The sequence below is a fragment of the Archocentrus centrarchus genome, chromosome 11 (genome assembly GCF_007364275.1).
Source record: "Archocentrus centrarchus isolate MPI-CPG fArcCen1 chromosome 11, fArcCen1, whole genome shotgun sequence".
NCBI lineage: Eukaryota > Metazoa > Chordata > Actinopteri > Cichliformes > Cichlidae > Archocentrus > Archocentrus centrarchus.
In genome coordinates, this window is record NC_044356.1 from 31,708,265 (window position 1) to 31,720,080 (window position 11,816).

Genomic DNA, 11,816 nt, shown 5'->3' on the forward strand with positions numbered 1-11,816 from the left:
CTGAGACCTTTTAGTTGGAACTAGTTTGACTATTTAACCTACCACATGACAGAAATATGACACTGAGAGCAAGGGTGTCAAACCAGCCCTGTGCTACGGGTGCATTCCAACAGTTAGCAGTGACATGTCTGGGATTGCATCAGGATGGATGGAATTTGCACTTATATGATGTTCTTATAATTATTTTGGTTTTCAGATTAGTTTCAGATAGTTTCTCCTTTCTACTTTCCACTCTACTTTTTAAGATAGATATTTTAAGATAGGTAATTTTATTTTATTGAGTACAGTATTTGCCAGAAGTATTCATCCATCCCAATCATTGAATTTAGGCGTTCCAGTCACTTTCATGGCAGGTGTATAAAACCACGCATTTGTGAAAGACTTTTTGCTTCAGGGGCTCAGTGAATTCCAGTGTGGTACCATGATAGGTCCAGTTGTGAAATTTCTTCACTACTCAATATTCCACAGTCAACTGTTAGTGGTTATTAGTGGTACAAAGTGGAAGCGACTGGACGACAGCAACTCAGCCACGAAGTGGTAGGCAACATAGAGTGACAGAGGGGTCAGCAGGTGCAGATGTTGCAAACTTTTTGCAGAGTCAGTCGCCACAGAACTCTGAACTTCATGCAGCCTTCAGATTAGCTCACGAACAGTGTGTAGAGACAATTGGACAATTTCACGCTCCTAACTATGTGGGGATTGCCCACAAGTTTGGGGACGGTCCCTTCCTTTTTTTTTTTTTTTTTTTTCTTTTTTTTCTAGCCTGTCATGTCTGGCAGTTTTCGCACTCAGAATATGATCCGAATACGCTGGTGTACCAAACATATTTGCTTTTCCAAGAATAGCTCTTTAAGTTTTACAATAGGCTACTCTTGTTAGCATGTATTTAGTTTGTATTTTGATTTTATTTTATTTATTTATTTATTTATTATTTTTTTTTTTTTAAGCCTGTCATGTCTGGTAGATCTTGCAAGCAGAACTGTGATCTGAATGCGTTGTTGTGCCAAACATATTTGCTATTTCAAGATGAGCTCTATAGGTTCTCAATAGTCTCTTCTTGTTGATGTTTTAACCCTTTATTTTATTTATCTTAGTTATTTTTCCACATACTATGTAACAGCCAGAGCTGACAGGCTGAAGAAGAGGAAAAAAAGAGAAAAGAGAAGAGAGAGAAAGGGAGCAAAAAAAAAGGGGAAAGAGCACAAGTCTATTAATCAGATACTTCATCACTTTAACATATAAAAAAATACTATCAATACTTGCAAAAATAAATTTGTGTGTGAAAAACAAAACTAACAAAGCATGTTACGCACACCAACAATTTTGTTGAGTTGTGATTGAGTGGGCGTTTGTGTCTGTGTCATGTTTGTGTCTGTGTCATGGAACGTACTTACTAATGAGGGCAAAACGCTGCAGCTCCACCCATCAGAAGCCAGAGGCAGGTACGGAAAGCCCCCGGAACCCCAGGCCACCAGCAGCCCACCAAGAGCCAGGAAGACCCCCGGCCACTCAGTCCAAAGACAACCGCACACCTACCCCAGCAGACGGGAGAGGGTGGTCTCAGACGGAGCCCCCCCAGTCGAGGAGCGAGGGCTCCAGGGAACCCAAGGCGATGAGAAGCCAGCCCCCCCCCAGCGGCCAGCCCCCTGCACTGGCCGGCGGCAGGGCTCCCGGGCCCATGGCACCCAAGGACCGCCCGACCCTCCACAGAGCCCCCCCCCCACGCCGAAGAAGCCAACGCAGCCCCGCACCGCACCCCCAAGGGGGGCAGGCCAGCACCCACGCCCAGAACACCCAGCCACCCAGGAACCCCGAGGCACCCCCATCCCAGGGGGGTAGGGGGAGGAGGCAACCAGCAAGGAGCGGCCAGGAGGCAAGGCACAAGGCCCAGACCCAGGTCCAGCCATACATACAAACACCCCCAGACACCCGTGTACACATTTATACACAGATACTCATACATGCCCATACATACTTACCCACACACAGATATGCCATACATACACATTCACTCACCCACCCATACTCACGGAGACGGTGACAAATACACAAAGACACACATTCATCCATAGCTACCCACCCTCTGAAGGCGGGGCAAGTGGAAACCACCCCAGGGCCAACAGCGACCCCAGGACGCCACCAGCCCGGTCCCCAAGGAACCACCCGACCCCTACCCCGGGCGAGACGCAAGAAATCGGGGTATTTTATTTATTTATACCAGGCGTGACAGGCAGAAAGGAAAGGGTACAAAAAGGAGTGAGAAAGAAAAACAAAAACAAAACAAAGGTGAGAAAAGAATAATCAAAGAATGATATCCACATATCTACACCTGCACACACATACGCATACACCCAAACACACACATAATCCTGCTGTTGCTTGCAAGTAATGTGTGTATGTGCCTCTGTCATGGAACGTACTCACCAATGGAGGCAAGAAACTGCAATCCTGCCCCTCGTGATCCAGAGGCGAACGGGAAAGGACCCAGGGGACGCGGCCTATCCACGGCCCACCAGGACATCAGAAGACGAGAGGCCACACATCCCGATGGCAACTGCGCACACACCCCAGAGGCCAAACGGCAAGAGTCCAGACAGCCAGAGGCAATGAGCAGCCATCCCCCGCCGAGGGCCGGCATCCCCCGCACGAGCCGCGAATGCGGCCCCAGGGCCCCAGGCGCCCGAGAACCGCCGCGACACCCAGCAGAGCCCCCCCCACGCCAAAGAGGCCCGAGCCACCTCCAGGTCACAACCGCCAAGGGAGCGGGCCAAAAACCACGCCAAGACATCCAGCCGCGAACCCCGGGACCCACGGGCACCCGACACTCCAGGGGCAGCAGTGGCAACCAGCAGGAAGCAGCAGGAAGCGATAGGGAGTGATAGGGAGGGGGGACTCCCACCCTCCGCAACCATGTCCCACAGGTGCCAAGGCTCAGTGAACCACAGGCCCAGGCCCTGCTGTCCATACACTCACACACATGCACACACACACACACACACATGTACCACACACATACATACGCACACACACGCACACACACGTACCACACACACACCACGCACACACATGCACCACACACACACACAACACACACGCACACACATGCCACCACACACACACACACAAATGCACCACACACACACACACACACAAATCATATATTCATACTCACACATATGACTGTCCACACATTCATGTGCACACACACAGAACTTCTATGGACACCAAGTGTGGTGAGAGGGTACCAGCACAGAGCCAGTGGCACCCCGGCGAAGCAGCCAACCCGGCCCCAAACCACTAGCCAGTCCCTACCCCAGGCGGGGTGCATGAAACTGGGGTGTGGAAGACTCACCCTCCCCCTCCTTCCACTCAGCGTGTTTGGAGTGATATGTTGGGTGTATGTGAGTGTATGGAGTGGGAAGAATATGTATGTGTGTGTGAATGAAAACTATAGTGCTATTAAAATTGGAGGATGTGATGAGCACTGTGCAACAGCGCCCATCCACACCACCCCCCAAGGCCCTCAATGTCTAAGATGTCTAAGACGGTCCCTTCCTGCTCCAACATGACTGCACACCAGTACACAAGGCAGGTCCATAAAGACAATGATGAGTGAGTTTGGTGTGGAAGAACTTGACTGACCTGCACAGAGTCCTGCCCTCAACTTGACAGAACATCTTTGGGATGAATTAGAGCGGAGGACTGAGAGCCAGGGACTTCTCATCCAACATCAGTGTCTGACCTCACAAATGTGCTTCTGGAAGAATGGTCAAAAATTCCCACAAACACTCCTAAACCTGTGGAAAGCCTTCCCAGAAGAGTTGAAGCTGTTATAGCTGCAAAGGGTGGGCCGAAATATTAAACCCTATGTATTAAAAATGGGATGTCACTCAAGTTCATATGCGTGTGAAGGCAGATGAGTGAATACTTATGGCAGTGTAGTGTATATACCAGTCCTATGAAAGGTTGGTGACCTGTCCAGGGTGTACAGGTGTCCAGCCTATCACTGGCCCTGTGACAGCCAAGATAGGCACTTTAATGTGATCTTTATTGTTTTATTTAAAATTCACTGTGGTGGTGTACAGAAGGAAATACTTATGGATCTGACTGTAGCTAGCATTGCCGCACCAATATTCACCATAAATCAGGGAAAGATTTTGAGCATATGCATTTTTATCACCTGTGCTGCACTTTAAAGTAACACATCATCAAATGATGGAAGGTGTGTGAGTCGAAGGGGCTTAAAACTAGAAAAGTGCTATGTAAACACCAGCCCATGCATCATCTGTCATGATTATAGCAGTGTGGCCAGCAGGATGATGGTCCAAATGCAGACTCAGGAGGCCGGTGTAAACACAAAACATTCAGCCTTATTGCCAAGATCCCTCAAAACTAACAAGGAACAACAAAGTAACCAAAGTAAAGTGTAAGCAGGGAAGTACATAGACACATGGATGAACTAAACACAGGGGGTCGACACATGAGGAAGGAACATCAAGAGAGGAACTAACCACTGGAAATTGAATATAGTGGCAGTGGCGCAGTGCATCGCCTTGCAGCCGGAAGGTTGCAGGTTCAAGCCCCTGTCCCTGCGCTGCGTTGTGTCCTTGGGCAAGACACTTAAACCACATTGCCTAATGGTAGTGCTGGTCTCTGGCTGCATGACCGCAGATGCTTGTCTCTGGATGAGTGATCTGGAACGATCATTTCATTGTGTGCCTTGTGTGCACAATGACAATGAATTGAATCTAATCTAATCTAAAAGACAACAACGTAAGCATAATGCATACCATGGATCTTATGGAATAATTAAATTAAAAAAAAAAAACCCTCAAACTCCACAAAAGACTGGGTCAAAGACCCAGGATCCTGACATCATCAGATTAATGAACAGGTGTGTGCGTCTCAAGGTGCTTAAGACTAGAAAAGTGCTAAATAAACACCAGCCCATTTAAAGTGGCACGTCATCAGATTAATGGACAGGTGTGTGTGTCGCAAAGAGGCTGAAGACTAGAAAAGTGCTGTACAAACACCAGCACATTTCAAACTATTACAATAAATCAAAGAGTGGAAGAATAGAGGACTGTTTAGACAAAAAACACTGACAGTTACATTTCATTTAACTTTGAAAGTAAATAAAGATTAGACCGTAACTATAATGAAAGGTTATCCAATATGTATTTTAAACGACTGAATTAATCTCTATTTTCTGCCAAAGTAAATACTAAGGTGTATGTGAGGCAGGTTTGCCTTTACAACACATTGACAGAATCAGTGAGTGGAAGAGATATGATTAATTTCTGAACCAGCCTCTAATAAATAAAGCCACTCATATGAAAGGCTGCATCTCCATTTATGTAATAAAGACAGTCCCAGAATGTGCAGAGCAGTTTTCACCATGGTGCAACTGAGATGGCTGTGGACCTGTACACTGTGCTTAGCGACCATTTCAGGTAAGAAAAAACAATACGTGCATTAATAATGCTGGGAAGCATGAAATGAACTTTATGGCTTGCAGCAGTCACCGACATCTTTATTGTTTGCAGCTCATCGAGTAAGTTAGGTGTTTCTGTTTTAGCTTGTTTACATTTCACACACTGATACAACGATGTTTGGTGGTTCACCTCAGTGTGAAGTAGCATTTGAAATTGTTTTCAGTGAAACAGTCTCAACTTGATGCCAATTTTGTGGCTTTTTTGGAGCTTTCAGTGATATCATATGGTGTTCCTCAATTGATCCACTTGTCATCAAATTGCAGATGTTCAGATGAGCCCTTGAAAACTGTGTTGACTTAAATTTTTAAACTTTTAAAGATAGATTTACTGTGGATTAACATCACATTTTTTTTTACATATTTTCTAAATCTCAGTTTCAACAACAATTCAAGTTTTCAGCTTCTCAAAGTGTCAAATATCAACAAATTAAGAGTGTTTGTTTGGCACAACAGTGCATTCAGATCACAATTCTGCTTGCAAACACTGCCAGACATGACAGGCTTTAAAAAAAAAAAAAGTTTGTATATATGCCACTGGGAAAGTTGACTCAGTGGGAGAGATTGCAGTGATGAAAATAAATAAATAATAATAATAAAATTATCTATTGGATCAATCTAGCAAAGACGAGACTCTGAGGCCACCAAAACGGAAACCTTCCGCCACTTGGCTATGCTTAGAAATTCTGTCCATAAAAATTATGAACAGAATTAGGGACAGAGGGCAGCCCTGGTGAAGTCCAATACCCACAGGAAATGAGTCCGACTTATTGCTGGCAATACAAACCAAGCTTTCGCTGCCAGTGTACAGGGACTGAACAGCCTGCAGCGATGGGCCAGACACCCCATACTTCTGCAACACCTCCCACAGGATACCCCAAGGGAAGCTGTTGAGTGCTTTCTCCAAGTCCACAAAACACATGTAGACTGGATGGGCAAACTCCTATGCACACTTGAATATCCTCAAGAGGATGAAGAGCTGGTCCAGCGTTCTGTGACCAGGACAAAAACTGCAGTGTTCCTCTTGAATCCAAGGTTCGACTAACAGATGGACCCTCCTTTCCAGCACCCTGGCATAGACCTTACCGGGGAGGCTGAGGAGTGTGATAGTTGGAGCACACCCTCCAGTCTCCCTTCTTAAAGATGAGGACCACCACCTGGTCTGCCAATCCAGTGGCAACCCCCAGATCTCCACGCGATGTTGCAGAGGTGTGTCAACCAAGACAGCCCTACAACATCCAGAGCCTTCAGGAACTCAGGGCAAATCTCGCCCACCCCAGGGGCCCTGCCACCAAGTTGCTGTTTTACCACCTCGGTGACCTCACCCCCAGAAGGTGTGTCAGTGGGATTAAGGAGGACCTCAAAGTATCCCTTCCACCGCCTGACTATAGCCTCAGTTGAAGTCAGCTGTGCCCCACGCACATTGCTTTCCCCTCCTGAGTTGCCAGAATCAATCAGTTGCCAGAACCACTTCGAAGCCATCTGAAAGTCTTTTTTCATGGCCTCACTGAACTCCTCCCACACCTGAATTTTTGCTTTGGCTACCTCCTGAGCCACATTCCGCTTGGCCTGCCGGTACCCGTCAGCTGCCTCTGGAGTCCCACAGGCTAACCAAGCCCCATAGGACTCCTTCTTAAGCCTGAAAGCTTGAATGGGCCTTAATCACATTCTCCCAAAGTGTTCTTAATTTAGGAACAACATATGAGTGTGTCATTGCCAATTTGTCCTACTGTAGTTTTGATTGTGCTCGGCCATTTAGAAGCTTTTCTTCCATTTTTGAATCAGCTCATGTTTTAATTTCCTTCATGTATTTGAGTTGGATGTGAAACGTGTTCCAGTGGTTCTTTGTTCTTTTTTCTGTCGTGTGGCATCAGTTCAGTTTTATTTATGTAGCACCAAATCACACCAAACAGTTGCCTCAAGGTGCTACATCTACATCTATTTCAGTTTTCCATCTTGTTTTTATCTATAGCATATTATTCATACACAAAAAATGACAATTTGCATTTGTCAAATTAAAGATTTGTACAAATAAAACATTAGAGCCATGCTTCTCTTACTACAGTTCATCCTCTTCCCCTGTACGATCATCTCCCTGAAGAGCAGCTTAGCTCAGCCGTATGGAGGGCCTTCTGTCTGCCCATCGAGATTACCAACAGAGTCTTCACCACTGCGCTACTCAACCCAGCTACTCAAGAATTTCAGACCATGTATAAAGAAGTCACTGACTTGGTAAGTTCTTTATCTCCTTTCACTGTACTGAAGAAATATAATTTTATGATGAAGACATCAGCTTCTTTCTTTCTTTCTTTCTTTCTTTCTTTCTTTCTTTCTTTCTTTCTTTCTTTCTTTCTTTCTTTCTTTCTTTCTTTCTTTCTTCTTTCTTCTTTCTTCTTTCTTTCTTTCTTTCTTTCTTACAGCTTGAAGGCATCTATAACTACAAGGACCACACTACATGTCCAACAAACAGCTTCTATGGAGGTGTGGTGGCTGTGACATTGAGGTATCATCAGTATCAATAAATCGTGTCTGTTTGCTACATTCATTCCATATTTTAGCTGTCGCTAATTGACAGATGACACTGACCACACGACTCAAAGCCAAACCATTATTGCACCTTGCTGAAGTTTCATTGATAAAGTGGATGTGTAAAACCACAGAGGGAATTTTATTCAATAAGACATATGTTTTGAACACACAAATAAAACATAATTTAGGCAGTTGGTTGCACAATCATTACTTTTTTTTCAGTAACGACCCCAACACTATTGTTTCAGATTTTATTAGGATATGTTAACGCACTGACCATTTCAAAAGTTAAGTTTTTATATCAATGGATGGATGTTACTGCACTGTTTCAGCATATGCAGCTTTATTAGTTTGGAAGGAAAGGCATCCAGCTAAACTTTCATATTCTATATTTATTACATGTAAAGCAGTGTATATATATTTAAAATATTTTTTTTTCAAGCAATATTTAATTTGTTTTATTTTCACCTTGATGGTTATTGCTTATTATTTATCTCATGAAAATCAGAAAATCCCATAATTATAATATTTTACTTTGAGTGCAAACAGTTTAAACATGGTGTATTTCTTGGTCTAGTTCAGTACATGCAACCACACTTTCAGCTCACAGAATAAGCACAGGCCATTGTGCTGGCTGTTTGCAGAGTGCTGTATTGAAGCACATTAATGGAAAGATAACCAGAAAGGAAAAGTTTGATAAGAAAAGGTGCAAAAATAACCACACAAATGGTCTAACCACAGCCTTGAGAGGGTTGTCAAGAAAAGTAAATTCAAGAATTTGGGAGCACAAGCACTGGACTGAGGCTGGTGTAAGTGATTATAGTGGACTAATATTTATATAGTTCCTTTCTACTGAGTTGAGCACTCAACACTTTCTATTACAAGCCTCATTCACCCATTCACACCCATTCGATCCAATGGATAAATTATGGGCAACTTGAGGTTGAGTGTCTTGCCCCAGGATGCTTTGTCATGCTGACTGGAGGAGTCACGGATCAATCCATCGACCTTCTGGTTGGTACCAACTGAGCCACAGCTGCACCCAATGAATGAGGTCCAAAGACTTTAGGTGCTCTTAAAAAACACTCTTATTGTGTGTGCACAGAGGTCCAATAGATCATTCAGGAATGGTAAGACTGAAGAGAACTGATTGTTCAGTGGGCCGTTCTAATACAAAGCATTAGCCTACTTGTTCTTGAAGAGGTTAGATCTGCAGCACAAATTAATATGGTGGTGTAAGCCAGTAAGTAAAACTGAAAACCTGGGGTTACCTATCTGAATGAGCCCAAATCCTGCTTCTTAGTACTTCCTGGCTTCAATAATACCTGAGCAGAGCCACAAGCTGATTGGCTCCATGAAACACCACACTTGTGCAGTAATGGAGTCCCAACCCCGTATTCAGTACACAAATGAACATACTTTTCAGAAGCTGAACATTGTTGTGATTGATCTCCGTGATCTTTTTGATTGATCGACTATTCTTACAATTTGAGATCCCAGATTTTTGATTTTCATGAGCTATGAGCCATAATCATCAAAATCAAAACAACAAAACAACTTCATCATATTTGAATATTTTTGGATGTTTTAGTTTTTTAAAGGGAAATCCATTGTGTGTATCTATGTGTTGTATCTACAAGGTTTTCTTCCCCTTGCTAATAATATATGTATACATTTTCAGCTCCGGTTCAGTAATTGCAAATGCAACCATAGTCTTCAATACACTTTCAATTAACCTATCTGCTGTCTGGATATACTTTCAAATGAATGCACCAAAAGTGGAACCTCAAACTCTCCAGCTGATTCTGAACTACACAACTCGTAAGACCTCAGTTGGTTCATATTACTTCAGTCACGAGTCATGTTTATGTGATATCTTGAAGCAATGTTCTACATTTGCAGCCAGCTTTTCCTTTTTTTTTCTTCTTTCAGTTGACAAAGTAACAGAAACTGCTGTGTCGAGGATCACAACAACTACAGCAACTATGCTCGCTACAGCAAGTCTTACTGCAACGACTACAACTGGAGCAATAACTACAGCTACAACAATATCTGTTATCACAGTAGCATCAGTACCTACTACTACAGTTACAACAATGCATACTACAACTACAGCAGAGCTGACTACAATAACAACGACTACAACCACAGTTAAAAGCACCCTTCTAACAACACCTCCTGTGACAGCTGCTATTCCTCCTCCGTCTCCAACTTCCAGAGCACCACTAGAACAGACATCACATACTGAAAGTAGCACAGCACACACAATTACAAACACAACTACTAAAATCAAAGCCCCTACTACTACTACTACTACAGTACTTACAAGTAATGCACCCACACTTACTGCTACAATTGGAGATTCCCCAGCAGCAGTGTCAAACAAAACAATAACCTCTTCTGATCAAAGTATATTGGCTACAGCCACCAAGACAAATGATGGAATAGCATATGGCAAACATCCAGATCCTCATGGTGTTTCAACTAGAAATCCCAATGATTCCCTGACATCAGGTGGTGGCAGCACTGATGGGAGCAGGGACCGGGTACCTGGATTGGGTATTGCCCTTTTAGTGTTAACATCTGCCATCTTGTTACTGCTCATGGTCATCTTCATCATGATGGTGAGATGTCAGAGAAAGGCTCACTAAAATCAGCTTGTTCCTCCCTTTTTGTTGCTCACTGTATATCATGTATTACCTCTCATTTGGATTCTATAAATAACTGTCTGAATGTTGTACAGTACATTTAAAGTGCAAACATATAGAGGCAAATCATCCAAGTGGGAATTATGCCAAGTTGAAACAAATTAAGAATGCTTGCATATAAGCCACTGAGAAAGCTGACTCAGTGGAGCAAATTATAATAATGTTATGGTTATACATTATGGCCTTCATGCTCACCAGATACGGCCTGTTCTCATTTTTATGCCATCAAATAAGCTGCTGTCTGCTCAAAGATATGCACAGTGTCCCAGAGTGTCCTTTGGTGTACCACACAGGTCTGTCACTCTCAACTTGTCATATGTTTGGAAAGGCCCAGCCTCTGTCATATTTCAGTGCCTCTAACACCTTACTAAGACCATCATATGCTACTAGAATGTCTTCATTTCACCTCTTCAGTGATTCTCCAAGTCTCTTTAATTCTGTCAGTGTCAGACAGATGGAGCATTATTTATCCAGAAGCTCTTCACTGCTGGAGCGCACTGTCTAAAATCAGTGTTCGGCTTGGTTGCATTCTCATTGCAGAATGTGACATTTTCCAGTAAAAAACAGTGGATTATCTCAAATATGCAATATCACCAAGTATAGCACAAGGCAAACTGACATTTTAATAATACAGCCGTTTTAAAGTCTACAGCAACAAAATAAATGAGTACGTATGAATTTAGACTTTATGAGTTGTTATCTGGAGCTACGCTGCAAAGCAGAGCACCTGTGGTCTTTGACCACGTTTACAACATTAGATGTTAATCACAGCTTACTCTGTTAAAAACACTGTTAGAGCCGTGCAATGTATGAATGTACAGGTTCATGAAGGAATGCATAAATGAACTGACATGTGGTTTAAAATGCACAACTAAGCAAGTCAACAACCTAAGTTACTGTTTTTTTTTGTTATTGAAAACTGGTGAGTATATATATATTTATGTATATAGTGCTTATGTATATGTGTATAGTTTTTTTGCTATTTTATTTTATTTTATTCTATTTTAGTTTTAGTTTAGTTATTTGTTCTTACTCATCCTTTTCATTTTTTCTCTGTACTGAGCTGCTGTAATGCGCAAATTTCCCCG